The sequence below is a fragment of the Coregonus clupeaformis genome, chromosome 27 (assembly GCF_020615455.1).
Source record: "Coregonus clupeaformis isolate EN_2021a chromosome 27, ASM2061545v1, whole genome shotgun sequence".
Classification (NCBI taxonomy): domain Eukaryota; kingdom Metazoa; phylum Chordata; class Actinopteri; order Salmoniformes; family Salmonidae; genus Coregonus; species Coregonus clupeaformis.
This window is the reverse complement of record NC_059218.1, coordinates 1,395,042-1,413,012: the sequence shown is the minus strand read 5'-3', so window position 1 is coordinate 1,413,012 and position 17,971 is coordinate 1,395,042. Positions and strand designations below refer to the sequence as shown.

The following is a 17,971-nucleotide window of genomic DNA, read 5'->3' as shown; positions in this document are numbered from 1 at the left end:
CCTCACCAGGGTTTTGACATGACTGCAGTTCGGCGTCGAAACCGACTTTAGTGGGCAAATGCTCACCTTTGATGGCCACTGGCACGCTGGAGAAGTGTGCTCTTCACGGATTAATCTGTGAATTCAACAGTACCAGGGAGATGGCATCGTGTGGGCGAGCGGTTTGCTGATGTCAACGTTGTGAACAGAGTGCCCCATGGTGGCGGTGGGGTTATCGTATGGGCAGGCATAACCTATGGACAACGAACACAATTGCATTTTATTGATGGCAATTTGAATGCACAGAGATACCGTGACGAGATCCTGAGGCCCATTGTCGTGCCATTCATCCGCCGCCATCACCTCATGTTTCAGCATAATGGAAGCTGAAAATGTCCCAGTTCTTCCATGGCCTGCATACTCACCAGATGTGTCACCCATTCAGCATGTTTGGGATGCTGTGGATAGACGTGCGTGTTCCAGTTCCCGCCAATATCCAGCAACTTCGCACAGCCATTAAAGAGGAGTGGGACAACATTCCACAGGCCACAATCAACAGCCTGATCAACTCTATGCGAATGAGATGTGTCGCACTACATGAGGCAAATGGTGGTCACACCAGATGCTGACTGGTTTTCTGATCCACGCCCCTACTTAAAAAAAAAAAAGTATCTGTGAGCAACAGATGCATATCTATATTCACAGTCATGTGAAATCCATAGATTAGGGCCTTATGAATTTATTTCAATTGACAGATTTTCTTGTATGAACTGTAACTCTGTAAACTCTTTGTGGTCCTCTGTAGCTCAGCTGGTAGAGCACGGCGCTTGTAACGCCAAGGTAGTGGGTTCGATCCCCGGGACCACCCATACACAAAAAAAAAATAATATGCACGCATGACTGTAAGTCGCTTTGGATAAAAGCGTCTGCTAAATGGCATATTATAAATTGTTACATGTTGCCGACACATAAGCTTTAATGAAAAAACTAGGGTAGTGTGCGTTTTTTTTCTTCAACTTATCTAATTGTTACCATGCACCTACAACATGATAGCTCAGATGTGCAAATGTTTCAAATAAAACACACCAAACAGTAGATGTACCCATATCAAATATTTGTTTATATTACAAGCAAGAAACACTTTTCAATGAGAACAGAAATCCACTTTGGGTTTAAAAAAAGGACTTCACCAAAAACATAAAATGAGTCAATTAAAAGCTATAAATAAAATACATACAAAATACATAAAACTACTTCCTAATCATGGCCTCTAAACTGGCCATAAGGCGTGCCTCCCTGGCAGTCACCACCTTCTCCCGCTCCTTCTCCAGCATCCACATCTGGATCCTTCTGGGAAGGACAGGAGCCCACAGCTGCACCTATGGAGGATGACTGGTGTGGTGATGGATAGCAGCCCCCCCAGCACTTCATCCATCACCACATACCACTTCCAGGATGCGGCTGTGGCCTCCCCTCCCTCCGTGCTGACTCCGGTGGGTGGAGCTTTCAACTCCTGAAAAAAATGGAAAAGGATAGCTTTCAGCACCAAACATGCTACATGTAAAGCCCTGTAAAATATATTATGCCAATTACATTACTCTGGAATACTTGCACCTTTCTAACATGTACAGTGGGGGAAAAAGTATTTAGTCAGCCACCAATTGTGCATGTTCTCCCACTTAAAAAAGATGAGAGAGGCCTGTAATTTTCATCATAGGTACACGTCAACTATGACAGACAAAATGAGGAAAAAAATCCAGAAAATCACATTGTAGGATTTTTTATGAATTTATTTGCAAATTATGGTGGAAAATAAGTATTTGGTCAATAACAAAAGTTTCTCAATACTTTTTTATATACCCTTTGTTGGCAATGACACAGGTCAAACGTTTTCTGTAAGTCTTCACAAGGTTTTCACACACTGTTGCTGGTATTTTGGCCCATTCCTCTATGCAGATCTCCTCTAGAGCAGTGATGTTTTGGGGCTGTCGCTGGGCAACACAGACTTTCAACTCCCTTCAAAGATTTTCTATGGGGTTGAGATCTGGAGACTGGCTAGGCCACTCCAGGACCATGAAATGCTTCTTATGAAGCCACTCCTTCGTTGCCCGGGCGGTGTGTTTGGGATCATTGTCATGCTGAAAGACCCAGCCACGTTTCATCTTCAATGCCCTTGCTGATGGAAGGAGGTTTTCACTCAAACTCTCACGATACATGGCCCCATTCATTCTTTCCTTTACACGGATCAGTCGTCCTGGTCCCTTTGCAGAAAAACAGCCCCAAAGCATGATGTTTCCACCCCCATGCTTCACAGTAGGTATGGTGTTCTTTGGATGCAACTCAGCATTCTTTGTCCTCCAAACACGACAAGTTGAGTTTTTACCAAAAAGTTCTATTTTGGTTTCATCTGACCATGTGACATTCTCCCAATCCTCTTCTGGATCATCCAAATGCACTCTAGCAAACTTCAGACGGGCCTGGTCATGTACTGGCTTAAGCAGGGGGACACGTCTGGCACTGCAGGATTTGAGTCCCTGGCGGCGTAGTGTGTTACTGATGGTAGGCTTTGTTACTTTGGTCCCAGCTCTCTGCAGGTCATTCACTAGGTCCCCCCGTGTGGTTCTGGGATTTTTGCTCACCGTTCTTGTGATCATTTTGACCCCACGGGGTGAGATCTTGCGTGGAGCCCCAGATCGAGGGAGATTATCAGTGGTCTTGTATGTCTTCCATTTCCTAATAATTGCTCCCACAGTTGATTTCTTCAAACCAAGCTGCTTACCTATTGCAGATTCAGTCTTCCCAGCCTGGTGCAGGTCTACAATTTTGTTTCTGGTGTCCTTTGACAGCTCTTTGGTCTTGGCCATAGTGGAGTTTGGAGTGTGACTGGAGTGTGAGGTTGTGGACAGGTGTCTTTTATACTGATAACAAGTTCAAACAGGTGCCATTAATACAGGTAACGAGTGGAGGACAGAGGAGCCTCTTAAAGAAGAAGTTACAGGTCTGTGAGAGCCAGAAATCTTGCTTGTTTGTAGGTGACCAAATACTTATTTTCCACCATAATTTGCAAATAAATTCATTAAAAATCCTACAATGTGATTTTCTGGAAAACATTTTCTCAATTTGAAAATTGAAAATTACAGGCCTCTCTCATCTTTTTAAGTGGGAGAACTTGCACAATTGGTGGCTGACTAAATACTTTTTTTCCCCACTGTATATCTTCACACTTACATGAATGTGCCGGTGAAGCATAGGAAATAGATGGAAAGGGTTGTTGCTTACAGAGAACAGGGGTACTTTATTAGCCAAGTACAGCACAGCAATAAATGTCAAGACAACATACAGTAGTGTACCATGTATTTTTGCTTATGGTTCTCCCACTTATGTTTCACCCACACAGGTGACAGCTGCCCCTCCAGCTCACACTCCTTCACGTAGATCCTGAAAAGACATAAGATGTAACATCAACCAAAACATGAGCAAAGTAAAGTTGCGTGAACTTAATGTAGACAGCGAAAGTGCCAACGTGAAACACTAATGGGTGCAGCTTACTATAAAACATTCTATTTTCGCATACTGAGAATGCCTCATGCGCGATTGCGTCGTTTCCTGCTATTCGTTGATTTTTGGTAGCACATCCCCATATCTAATTGATCAGCTGTTTTCAAAGCCGAAATGAGTATGATATCAGGGCATGTAAAGTATACTTTTTTTTTTGAATACTCAAAGGGCCTACTATTTAGGACGCAAGAATGGGTATTCAGAACCGGCCAATAACTTTTGATAAATAGACCAATGTCAAAACACCGTTTTGAAGTGTCCAAATCAATAATTAATATGCAGAAACAGTTTGCAATATATTGAAAACCTAAACATAAAATGTACTACCTACACATACCTGTACATGTGCCACAATAGTAATCATATTACTTGTATTTCTTTTAACAAGCACCTTATAAACTGCATATGCACCAAAAAACCCTGTGGCAATAAATCACTCATATCGATTAGGGGGGAAATCAGGTTCTATGCACTGTTGAAGCTAACACAACCAAAAAAACACACGGAAACTGGTAATATTGTTGACATCACTGGTTAGAGGACAACCTGCTGAAGACAGTCAGCTACATTTTGGAGTGATGCTTTTGATTTGGGGGTCACCAAAAAGGAAAGAGAAACGCAACAGTTATTTGGCAATCACTCATATCGATATCACGGTCAGGTTGCACGTCCTGTTCAAAGTTACACTCTTGAAAAACCACACAGAATCTGGGAATAATATGTACAGCATATCACTATATAATATAACAATATATTCCTATCTGTGTGCTCCAGTGACCCAGTCACATGGATTGGGAGGGCATTATGGCGGCTGTTCTCCTGAAGTAGTCCTGATACAGTCGTAACAGGACAGGACAGGTGTAACACAGTTTCTCTGGACCCCCCGCAAGGACGGAGACTACCGATCGCTGACCATGGTGCTTAAATTGCGACATGTCTATGCTGCTGAATGCCTATCGAATCGATGATAGGCTTTCTGTGGTGCCAGGGCCTAGCTTTGCTTTAGCTTATGGATACATTTTTATTGGTAGGCCTATTTGGTCTATTTGGTCATGTTAAGCCTAACATTTCACGAAGCTATACACAGTGTCGCAATGCTGCCATTGTTCAGTAATTAAAGTTGGACCTTTAAACATTACAGATTGTAAAATAAATGTTTGATGCAACAGCATACTAATCAGCTACCAATTGATTGATTTTTGAATATACAATTGTCCTGTTTAGGCTATCTGAACCTGCATGACATGAGCCGTCCTCGCGCTCTCTCCTTGCTTGGATAGAAAGTTGTGCGTAAAACCAGTCTATTAATGACAAATAATACAATCATGTCCACCCTCAAAACACTAGCTTACTAGGGATTGTTTCACTATGCAGAGTGTACTATATATAGCTACAGTGCATTCGGAAAGTATTCAGACCCTTTGACTTTTTCAAAATTTTGTTACGTTACAACCTTATTCTAAAATGGATTAAATTGTTTTTTTTCCCTCATCAATCTACACACAATATCCCATAATGACAAAGCAAAAACAGTTTTTAGACATTTTTGCAAATGTATTACAAATAAAAAAAATGAAATCACATTTACAAAAGTATTCAGACCCTTTACTCAGTACTTTGTTGAAGCACCTTTGGCAGCGATTACAGCCTCGAGTCTTCTTGGGTATGACGCACACCTGTATTTGGGGAGTTTCTCCCATTAATCTCTGCAGATGTTCTCAAGCTCTGTCAGGTTGGATGGGGAGCATGGCTGCACAGCTATTTTCAGGTTTCTCCAGAGATGTTCGATCGGGTTCAAGTCCGGGCTCTGGCTGGGCCACTCAAGGACATTCAAAAACTTGTCCCGAAGCCACTCCTGCGTTGTCTTGCCTGTGTGCTTAGGGTCGTTGTCCTGTTGGAAGGTGAACCGTCGCCCCAGTCTGAGGTCCTGAGCACTCTGGAGCAGGTTTTCATCAAGGATCACTCTGTACTTTGCTCTGTTCATCTTTCCCTCGATCCTGACTAGTCTCCCAGTCCCTGCCGCTGAAAAACATCCCCACAGCATGATGCTGCCACCACCATGCTTCACCGTAGGGATGGTGCCAGGTTTCCTCCAGACATGACGCTTGGCATTCAGGCCAAAGAGTTCAATCTTGGTTTCATCAGACCAGATAATCTTGTTTCTCATGGTCTGAGAGTCCTCTAGGTGCCTTTTGGCAAACTCCAAGCGGGCTGTCATGTGCCTTTTACTGAGGAGTGGCTTCTGTCTGGCCACTCTACCATAAAGGCCTGATTGGTGGAGTGCTACAGAGATGGTTGTCCTTCTGGAAGGTTATCCCATCTCCACAGAGGAACTCTGGAGCTCTGTCAAAGTGACCATCAGGTTCTTGGTCACCTCCCTGACCTATGCCCTTCTTCCCCCGATTGCTCAGTTTCGCCGGGCGGCCAGCTCTTAGGAAGAGTCTTGGTGGTTCCAAACTTCTTCCATTTAAGAAGGATGGAGGCCACTGTGTTCTTGGGGACATTCAATGCGGCAGACATTTTTAGTACCCTTCCCTAGATCTGTGCCTCGACCACAATCCTGTGTCGGAGCTCTACGGACATTTCCTTCGACCTCATGGCTTGGTATTTGCTCTGACATGCACTGTCAACTGTGGGACCTTATATAGACAGGTGTGTGCCTTTCCAAATCATGTCCAATCAATTGAATTTACCACAGGTGGACTCCAATGAAGTTGTAGAAACATCTCAAGGACGATCAATGGAAACAGGATGCAACTGAGCTCAATTTCGAGTCTCATAGCAAAGGGTCTGAATACTTATGTAAATGAAGGTATTTTATTATTTTTATTTTTGCTAACATTCTAAAAATCTGCTTTCGCTTTGTCATCATGGGGTATTGTGTGTAGATTGATGAGGATTTTTTTTATTTAATCCATTATAGAATAGGGCTGTAACGTAACAAAATGTGGAAACTGTCAAGGGGTCTGAATACTTTCCGAATGGACTGTATATACCATATTTAGCTGCTATTTATAAACTTTTTATCAAAATTACACATCAAATAGCCCAACAATGAGGAAAAATTTAGTTGGCTTGAGGATAAATTCAGCCACTATTTATTTTACAACTCAGCAGGTTGTCTGGCTAATAGCCTACACAAATGTGCTGAAATATTCAAGGTAAATTAAATCAAATTAAATCCAACTTGAGAGACTCCGCTGGTGTCGTGAAGTCCTCCTTTTTTTGTGTACAAATGTTTTCACCACGGCCTGTAGGTCCAGGTTGCGGGTCCAACTGTTTTCTATACTGAGTATTGCCAACCCAGACAGTCTTTCCTGAGACCTGTCCATTGCGCTGCACACAATTAACACTTAGTCTTGAATGATGCATGCCAAAATATACCAGAGATAAGGAACTGTTGATATTGCAACCACACAACTGAAATGCCGGTTCACCAGTATGAAAGAAATCGCAAACAGCTTTTTTTGTTCAAGTCCTCAAGAACTGTTGTCTACTAAAGATGATAATCTGTTTGCATCTGCCAATTTATTGGGTGTCCAGTTTCAGATTACCTGTCCCCTGCGCTTCCTATACAGTTAATCTCTTTCCGTAATGTGTTGAGGCCGGCAATTAATGAGAATGAGAGTCTCAGAAGTGCTTGTGGAGCCCTTCTTTTATTATGTTACTTATAATATTGTTTTATCGCTATCCTGATATTTTATTCTAATTACTAATAATTCCTCTTCATTCTGTACTTTCAGAAACCACACACACACACAATATTGAACATAACTTGCCAACATCATACCTGGAACTGGACATGTTTTGTGCCAAAGATTGAGGACAGCTTTTGTGTGCTAGCAACATACTGTTTGGAGAGGGAGTAGGGAGGATGAGGGAGAGGAGAGGAGGATGAGAAAGTGGGGAGGTGGGTGAGATATTGTCAATATAATTTCATAACGGAACTGTATTTAATTTGTATGTGAACTGTATGTCCAATTACAAAAAACATTGTTCAGGAATCAGCTCACTTGTTAGCTGGCAGTGAACTATGTGGCCATTGAGGACAGCAGTGTCGATCAGATGGAAAAATATCTTCTTATACCACTTGGTGGTTTTCCGAGCGCATTCCACAAAACTGTTTATCATGTCCGCCTTATCCACTGCCCCCATTTTGCGATTATAGTCAAGCACACTGTCTGGTTTGATCTTTCTCTCTCCCGTCAGGTGGTCCACCTTCCCTGTGGCTCTCTCTTCTCCTGTAGCTCTAAGGCTTAGCGATTGGTCTCCTCCACTATGTCTCCCACCAGCTCCTCTGTCAGAAACAGCTTGAAGCACTCTGAATCAGAGGGAGATGGCAAGGGGCTTTGCACTCCAGACTGGGACTCATCAAAGCCAACAGCAGGGCCAGGAGGGGTGAAATGGCTGGAGGCCTTCCAGCTACCGCAGACCTCCTGTACTTCATCCCACTGTTGGTGTGCCTCCATCACCACCAGCATCTTCAGAGGGACCTAGGACTTGGTCGGTGGGCAAGGGGTCCTCAGCTTCAGGGTTCTCAATGGCCATAAGGTTGGGGGGCAGCTCCTCACTGTCACTGTCAGAATCGGATTCCTCATTGTCATACTAGAATCATTGTCAGAATGTACAAAAATCTCCAGAATTTCCGCATTTGTGAGTTGTCTCCTTTTGAAAGACATTGCTAATGCTACAGCTTAGCCCACTAGCTAAGCTACATACATAAACAACAACACTGAATGGCTCCAAGTGATTGTCAGGGGTGACATGATTGGCTGCCGGTGTGGTGATACTGATGATTTGTCTCCACAGATGGATTGTTTACATGGCAGGTTAGGATAATTAACGTGGCAGGTTAGGAGAACTAACACAGCAGGTTAGGTGAATTAAAGTAGGCGGTTAAGAGAATAAGGTTAAGGTTAGGAAAAGGGTTAGGGTTAGGCTTTGATACAATGCTACAGTTGTCAACAACTGTTATCCCCGAATCGACCACTAGATAGAACTGTTGTAGGCCTAGCTACTCCATCTAGCCACAACAGTAAAAACTTAAACAAACCATCTGTGGCGACAATTGATCTGTCACGAGTTACAAAGCCAGAACCCAGAAGCAGACCAGGACAAGGTAAGTTGAAACGAAGGTGAGTGTTTATTTACAAATTCAAGAGTGATGCTGAATAATCCAGGGAACAGAGCGGGCGGCGTTGATTAGTTGTTGGGGGTGCAGGGGTTGATCCCATCATGGCTCGGCAGCCGCCGACCACCAGGCAGAGGTTGGATGAAGGTTCCGGACGAGTGACTGCAGATGGAACAAAACGGAGGTAAGTAAACAACAAACCAACAAGGTGCAAAAACAACAAAACTAACGCTAGGAGCTCTAAGACTGATACTCTGGTAACCTACTGTTCATGGCTAACGATCCGGCAGGGAATGGATGTTAGGCCAGAGCCTAAGAAGGGTGATGATCAGGACCAGGTGTGCAGATTGCTGATGGGATGCAGGTGCGGAAATCAAGAGAGCTCCCCGGAGCGTTCCAGAACCCTCGGGAAACTGGAGATCCCGAGCAGAAAAACTAGTCCACAGACAGGACCCGACTCAGACTGCCGGGATCGTTACAGTACCCCCCTCCGACGAACGCCACCGGGCGGACTCCCCGGAGCGCCAGGATGGAGGCGGTAGAAGTCACGGATGAGGTCAGCATCTAGGATCTGTCGCCGCGGAATCCAACTCCTCTCTTCAGGACCATACCCCTCCCAGTCCACGAGATACTGGAAACCCCGGCCCCGCCGTCTGGAATCCATGATGCGTCGCACCGTGTAGGCAGGACCACCTCCGATCATCCGAGGAGGAGGAGGAGGAGGCGGAGGAGGCAACAGAGGACTGAGGAAAACAGGCTTGAGGCAGGAGACATGAAAGGTGGGATGGACTCTGAGCGTCCTCGGGAGTTTGAGTCGAACTGCCACCGGATTGATCACCTTCTCCACCACAAACGGACCAATGAACTTCGGTAACAACTTCCTAGACTCAGTCCGTAAAGGAAGATCCCGTGTGGCCAACCAGACCCTATCTCCGATGGTGTAGGTGGGAAGCGGGGATCCGGCGACGATTCGCCTGGAGCTGATACCTGTCCGAAACTCTAAGGAGTGCCTTTCTGGCCCGATGCCAGGTCCGGTGGCAACGCAATATGGGCCTGAACAGAAGGCACTGAGAGCTCCTTCTCCTGAGAAGGGAACAAGGGAGGTTGGTAGCCATACAGGCACTGGAAGGGAGACATCCCAGTGGCAGATGTAGGGAGAGTATTGTGGGCATACTCAACCCAAGGCAACTGAGAGACCCAGGAGGTGGGGTTGGAAGAGGCCAGGCAGCGTAGCGTGGATTCCATCTTCTGGTTGGCTCTCTCCGCCTGACCATTAGATTGGGGGTGAAAACCAGATGTGAGACTGACTGTAGCTCCAATGGCCAAACAGAAGGACTTCCAGACAGCAGAGGTAAACTGAGGACCACGGTCGGAAACGATATCACTGGGCAACCCGTGGACCCTGAAAACCTCCTAACCAGGATCTCGGACGTCTCCGAGGCAGAGGGAAGCTTGGCAATAGGCACAAAGTGGGCGAACTTGCTGAATCTGTCCACGATAGTCAGAACGACCGTGTTCCCCTCAGAAGCGGGCAACCCAGTGACAAAGTCCAGGGCCAGATGCAACCATGGTCGCCGGGGAATAGGAAGGGGGTGAAGTAGTCCAGAGCTGGGCCGATTGGTACCCTTATTCTGCGCACACACTGGACAGGCAGCAACATAACCCCGAGTATCCTCGGCCATGGCAGGCCACCAAAAACGTCTGCGAAGAAACGCCATCGTCCGAGCCACGCCAGGGTGACAAGCCATCTTGCTGGCGTGGGACCATTTGAGGACCGCAGGGACGAACCGACTCAGGCACAAACAACCGACCGGGTGGACCGTTACCGGGACCGGGCTGCGTCCGAAGAGCCGCCATCACCTCCTCCTCAATCTTCCACCTAACAGCTCCCACGACGCAGTTCCGGGGAGAATTGTCTCGGTCTTGGACCCACTCTCCTCCGTCTTGGAGAACATCCGAGACAAGGCGTCCGCCTTGCCGTTCTTAGATCCAGGTCGGAACGTCAGGGAAAAAATTGAATCGTCCGAAAAACAACGACCACCTGGCCTGACGGGAGTTGAGACGTCTAGCTCGATTGCACGTAAGCAAGATTCTTGTGGTCAGTCCAGACAATAAACGGTTGCTCCGCCCCCTCCAACCAGTGGCGCCACTCCTCCAAGGCAAGTTTCACCGCGAGAAGCTCCCGGTTACCCACATCGTAATTCCTCTCCGCAGGCGAAAGGCGACGAGTAGTAGGCGCAGGGATGGAGTTTACTGTCCGTGGAGCATCGCTGCGACAGGATGGCGCCAACTCCCACATCAGAGCGCGTCCACTTCAACGGCAGAACTGACGGGCCGTGTCCGGTTGAGAGAGAATCGGTGCGTTGGTGAATCGCCTCTTCAAATCCAGAAACGCTCGATCCGCCTCCGGATTCCACTTGAAGCTCCTGATACTGGAAGTCAAGGCAGTTAACGGAGCGGCCACACGGCTGTAATCCCGGATGAATCTGCGGTAGAAATTCGCAAACCCCAAAAAATCTCTGGAGCTGCAATCTCGTACCGGGCTGGGCCCATTCCAGAACCGCTCTAACCTTCTCCTGGTCCATCCTAATCTCTCCCCTGGAGATGATGTACCCGAGAAAGGATGTCGTGTGGGCGTGAAACTCGCACTTCTCGGCCTTCACGAACAGGCGATTCTCCAACAATCGCTGCAGAACCTGCCGGACATGCTGGACGTGGTCGGAAGGTTCCTTCGAGAAGATCAGAATGTCATCCAGGTAAACAAACACAAAGAGACCGATCATATCTCTCAGGACGTCGTTCACCATACTCTGGAATACCGCTGGAGCATTGGTCAGTCCAAACGGCATCACCTGATACTCGAAGTGACCCATCGGTGTATTGAAACCCCGTCAACCACTCGTCTCCTCTCTGATCCGGACCATGTGATACGCATTGCGTAGGTCTAACTTGGTGAACACCGTAGCACCCTGTAAGGAGTCGAAGGCAGAACTCATCAAGGGCAGGGGATACTTGTTCTTGACCGTGATGTCATTCAACCCCCGATAATCAATACACGGTCGAAGAGAGCCATCCTTCTTTCCCACAAAGAAGAATCCTGCCCCCAGGGTGATGACGAGGGACGAACGACCAGCAGCTAGGGACTCCTTGATGTAGGTCTCCAAAGCCTCACGTTCAGGGCGGGAGATACTGTATAACCTTCCCTTGGGGTAGACAGCTCCAGGGAACAGGTTGATGGCACAATCATATGGTCGGTGGGGAGGGGAGTGACAGAGCCTTCTGCTTACTGAACACTTCCCCAAATCGTGATATGTCTCGGGAACCAGGGACAAATCTGGGGGTTTAGCCTCAATCACCTGACTGGGAACCGAATGGGGACAGGCAGTCTTGAGACAGTTAGCATGACAATCAAGGCTCCAACTCGTTACCTTGCCCGTCACCCAATCGAACGTGGGATTGTGTTCCTTCAGCCAGGGGTATCCAAGGACCAGAGGAACATGGGAAGACGGCAGAATGAAGAATGAAATCATCTCCGAATGATTCCCCGACAACAGCATCTTAACCGGTTCAGTCCTCATCGTGATACGTGCCAGACTACTGCCGTTCAGAGTGGTCGCTTCAATGGCTTCCGGCAATTGCTCCTTGGAAAGCCCCAGCTGTTCCACCAACTCGGCATCAAGAAAGCTTCCATCGGCACCTGAATCGATAAAAGCGTTAATCGCTAAGCTCTGATTCCTGTTCACAAGGGTAGCCGGAAACGGGGTCTGACAGAGGTACTGAGAGGTTGAAACTGGCTCGCTAAAAGTCCTCCCAACTTTAGCGAGCCGGGCAGTTTGACGACCGCCGGGAACAAGTGGAGATGTAATGTCCCGAGCTACCACAGTAGAGGCAGCAGTTGGTCTTACGTCTATGTTGACGCTCCTCCTTGGTTAACCCGTGCCGCCCCACTTGCATGGGTTCAGAATCGGGAGAGAGGACCTCTCCACTAATCCTTTGTGGTGGAGAATGATCGACGTGTTCTGGTCCACCACCCGACCCGACTGGGAACTGAGAAGCTGATCGATTGGGACGGACCCCATTGCTTCTCCCTCCTTCGCTCTCGGACTCGATTATCCACCCGAATAGACAAGGCTACCAAGCTGTCCAGGTCACTAGGCTCGGATAGGAGATCAACTCATCCTTGAGCTGCTCCGACAGACCCTGGTAAAGGCCGCTTGCAGAGACTCCTCATTCCACCCACTCTCCACAGCCAACGTCTTGAACTCGATCACGAAGTCGGCCACGCTACGAGTTCCTTGGTGAAGCGAAAACAGGCGCCTAGCTGCGTCCCTCCCTCGGACGGAATGGTCGAAGAGCTTCCTCATCTCGGCCGTGAACCCCTGGTATGAAGCCATGCAGGGGTCTTGTCGTTCCCAAACGGCTGAAGCCCACTCCAGCGCTCAGACCACGCAGCAACTCAATCACAAAGGCTATCCTAGCCTTGTCTGTGGCATAAGAGTAGGGGCTGTAGATCGAACACTAATCCACACTGCATAAGGAAGGAACGGCATCTTCCCAGCTCCCCCTCATATTTATCCAGCGTCGGAACCTTGGGCTCACGGAAGGACACAGCTCCAGAAGCGGCAGGCGGGATGGGTGAAACCGGTAGTGGATCCTCCACCGGAAACTTGCGTTGGTTCTGGACCTCCGTCAGACCGGTAGAAAGGTTCCGAACTGACAACGCGATCTCCTGTAGTACCGTGCTATGATGGCCCAACATCTTCTCCTGATGGGTAATGGCATGGCGAACAGAGTCCAGGTCCGCTGGGTTCATTACTGGCCGGATCGTTCTGTCACGAGTTACAAAGCCAGAACCCAGAAGCAGACCAGGACAAGGTAAGTTGAAACGAAGGTGAGTGTTTATTTACAAATTCAAGAGTGATGCTGAATAATCCAGGGAACAGAGCGGGCGGCGTTGATTAGTTGTTGGGGGTGCAGGGGTTGATCCCATCATGGCTCGGCAGCCGCCGACCACCCAGGCAGAGGTTGGATGAAGGTTCCGGACGAGTGACTGCAGATGGAACAAAACGGAGGTAAGTAAACAACAAACCAACAAGGTGCAAAAACAACAAAACTAACGCTAGGAGCTCTAAGACTGATACTCTGGTAACCTACTGTTCATGGCTAACGATCCGGCAGGAATGGATGTTAGGCCAGAGCCTAAGAAGGGTGATGATCAGGACCAGGTGTGCAGATTGCTGATGGGATGCAGGTGCGGAAATCAAGAGAGCTCCCGGAGCGTTCCAGAACCCTCGGGAAACTGGAGATCCCGAGCAGAAAAACTAGTCCACAGACAGGACCCGACTCAGACTGCCGGGATCGTTACATGATCAGTATCAATGATCAGTATCATAACACCGGCACGGGCTACTTGTATCAATAAATCACTATCAGAGAATGGTTTATATGGTAATAATTTATTTATTTACTGTTAATTTTTAATGTTTTCAAGTACTGGTAACAAATCATCCATTCCGATTCTTGCATATATTGTAATGGACACAAATTATGTGTGTAAAATACTTTTTTGAAGGTTGTACTGATTATGATGAGCTAATGCTAAGCTATTTGCCGGTTATGCGTGGAGCCATGTTTGTTGACATCATTCAATGCATTCTGGGTTTCAGGTAAACGTCTGTCAGACCAAATATGTCAAAGCAAAACGAGGTGAAGGGATGGTTCACTCGTCTTTCGAGTAAACTTCCGGAAGTGAATGATAGGAAGTGAATGATGGTAGACGACACACCCCCCTCGCCTACATTTTCCGGTTTGGATGGGAATTGTGTTATGCTGTTGCTACTTCTGTGAATGTCTGAACATTGCATCCAAAAATAAACTGTTCACATTGAGGACATAAAGTTGTAATGACTGTGTTTGTGCAAAACGTTTCTGTGAAAAAACTGTGTGGCCAGCTCAAACACTGACTGTTGTGTCAATCGTAACTAGGACTTCTAAAGAAATGTTCAAATCACACCCTTTTGAGCATTCACTGCAGGGACCACTGTAGAATGATCACACCCGTGTGCTCGTACGTGTCAAAGGGTTAACAGAAAAAAAAAGTTGCACACCCTCAATACCCCTGCCTACCCTGTTTGTTATTATGGACGATGTGATGGGTGCAGATGGTCGTCAGCGGTGGTCCCTCGCAGTCCAAACCCAACGTGGTGGTAGAGTGTTGGTCTGTGATTCACTGCAAACTGTCAATGCATAAATCATTAATCAAAATTGAGTCGATATTGCAAGAAAATATGATAATTTCACATTACGCCTAAACGTTTTAAAACCTTAGCTGTCACCTTGAGGTTTTAAAACGTTAGCTAGGCTACAAGTTAGCTTTTACCCCCTATCAAGCCTAGCTAGGTAGCTAGCCCTACTGGCTACAGGCCAAATTAGCTAAAGTTCTTGATTTTAGTTACTAAGACAAATACAACATATCTGAAATTAGCTACTCACTTTAGCATTAACCTCTGAAGTATTTTCTGAACAGCTTCTCACTTCTTTATTTCAACAGTTGTCAGCTTGACCACACCATTTACACATTTTGTGGCGACTCCGCAGCAGAAAATACGTTATTCTTGTTGCTAGGCAACACAACAGCTTGTGTTTTGCGTGCGCTTTTATCCAGAGAGAATACAAACATAGTGTCTGAAAAAATTATATGGATTTAATTAACCCTAGAGCACCTGTGCATCAATCTAATTAACATAATACAAAAATCCCCATTGACCTCCTGAGTGGCGCAGCAGTCAAAGGCACTGCATTGCAGTGCTAGAGGCATCACTACAGACCCGGGTTCAATCCCGGGCTGTATCACAACCGGACGTGATCGGGAGTCCCATAGGGCGGCGCACAATTGGCTCATCGTGCTCTAGCGACTCCTTGTGGTGGGCCGGGCACCTGCAGGCTGACCTCGGTCATCAGGTGAAGGGTGTTTCCTCCGACACATTGGTGTGGCTGGCTTCTGGGTTAAGCGGGCGGGTGTTAAGAAGCGCGGTTTGGCGGTTCATGTTTCGGAGGACGCATGACTCGACCTTCGCCTCCCGAGTCCATTGGGGAGTTGCAGCGATGAGACAAGATCGAAAAAGGGGGTAAAAACAACAACAACAAAAAAAAAACATCAAAATCAGTCTGTTGAAGATAGAGGTACAGTATCAATTTTTTTGTATGGGCTGCGTCTCAATCTACCGCATCCGCCTATGTTGGCTTTCTGCATCTGCGGTGGAAAGTGGCAAGGAAAATTGGTCTTCTCATGAAAACGTCTGTACTGTCCGAACTAATATGACAACTCTATGGAAATATGAGACTCTCGGTTTTGTTCTTCAACCCTCACAAGTGTCATGGGACTCGTCTGGTACCACCGATGTGTCAACTTCCATCTGTAGCGTCCGAACCGTTTAGGCTACAAACTAATATGACCCCATTATGGAAAGGGGAGACTTTCACGAACACGATGGTGTTCTCCGTTTTGAAACCAAGTACTGGTTTAAAAAATGAATGGAAGTATGGAAGTAGTTTGTGCCCCCCAATAAAGGGGTTAAATATGTGCCCCAAAAATTATAAAAATTCCTGAACTTTCTTATATCTCCTAGATATAGGACAGACCTCAAAACTTTATTCTTTATTCTTTATTTTTGGACTGTCTCTTTTGAAATGTATGAATGTGTTATTCAATGCGTTTCTATGGGCTATAGCAGTAAAGGCCTAATTAAATATTTTATCAAATAAAGGATTAGACTTTTAGAGGTTAATATTTGTGAAATTATTGTGCATGTGCTGAATTGTCCTTATTTTCAGCATATTAAAAAGCATATCAATATCCGCATATGGACCTCAGCCAAGAGATACATATCTGGACTCAATATAACTTCCTATCTTGAATGTGCTGAGAAAACACAGATTTGGTATGTATACAGTCAGTATTTGTCAACATGAAGAGAGAAAATAGGATGTCACATATCTCAGGATATCGTTTGAGTTCATATCCGGCCATAGGAAATGTCCATGTGTGATATTCGGAGTAATCCCAATATCATATATGTCTAAATGACACATCTGGATTCAGAATTTGTTAGTATATGGTGCATATCCACAAAACTCCAAATATGCAAGGATATCCCCTGAAATGGACCCTTTTCACCCAGCGATCACATAAAAAGCATTTCCAAGACAGAATACTTCCACCTAATTAACGTTTCTAGATCAAACACTGTATTTCACAACAGGATGCTGAAAAACTGGTCCATGCATTTGTCTCAACACGGTTTGACTACTGTAATGCCCTCCTGTTTAGTTGCTCTAGTTCTTAATATAAAACCCTGCAACTTGTACAGAACACTGCTGCCCACATTTTAACCCACACTAGAAAGTATGAGCACATCACTCCAGTTTTATCATCACTGCACTGGCTGCCCCGTAAAGTATCAGTCCGATTTTAAGATTTTACTTTTAACTTTTAAACACTGCACGGCCTTGCTCCCTCTTATCTGACAGACATGCTCATTCCATACCACCTGGGGAGAGTGCTCCGCTCCCAATGTACTGGCCTATTAACAATACCTAGGTGTAGAACCAAGGCTGGGAGCGGAGCATTCTCTATCAGAGCCACACAGCTGTGGAATGACTTGCCCTGTCATGTAAGAAGGGCAGACCAGGCACATGCACAGACAGGAGTCAAACTGTGCCCTGCACATGCCCCTTCGCCCTCCCACTCGCCAAGTGCCCTATTGGGTGGTGGTATAATTATTTATTTTTGTGTAGAAAGTTTAGTCATTGTTGTTCTGAACCAGTGATTTATTATTGTTCTGAACCCATTATCCGCGAAGTCGTCGTGACGTCGTCAAGTCGTCATGACGTCGTCAAGTTCGCCACCCCCCAACTCCATATCTTCTTCAGTCGGCAGCAGCCACACAGACCACTGCGCACACCACGTCATTTCAACATGAAAATTGGGTAATATTTGGTAGATACGTTGATCAATGAGATTCCAACCTATTTTCACCCACTCAAAAAGACAAAATTCCCAATATGTTATCATTATGCTTTCAACCATCTAAAAGCACAACCATGGTGCCCTCAAAGCACCATAGTGCCCTCAAAGATCATCACTAAGCTAAGGATCCTGGGACTAAACACCTCCCTCTGCAACTGGATCCTGGACTTCCTGACGGGCCGCCCCCAGGTGGTAAGGGTAGGTAACAACACATCTGCCACACTGATCCTCAACACGGGGGCCCCTCAGGGGTGCGTGCTCAGTCCCCTCCTGTA

The 17,971-nt window shown here is 46.4% G+C and overlaps 1 long non-coding RNA gene across 2 annotated transcripts in view; it reads right to left on the bottom strand.

Moving 5' to 3' along the window:
- Window positions 1-1,142: 1,142 nt before the first annotated feature.
- Window positions 1,143-17,971, bottom strand: part of LOC121541518 — a 32,110-nt gene continuing 15,281 nt past the window's right edge. The window contains exons 2-4 of one of the 2 annotated variants that reach the window (XR_005995761.2): window positions 14,795-14,904; window positions 3,330-3,417; window positions 1,143-1,492 (exon numbers count right to left, since the gene is read on the bottom strand). This is a non-coding gene — a long non-coding RNA (uncharacterized LOC121541518). The remainder of the gene's footprint in view (window positions 1,493-3,329; window positions 3,418-14,794; window positions 14,905-17,971) is intronic. The other variant, XR_005995762.1, reaches the window with a different exon arrangement.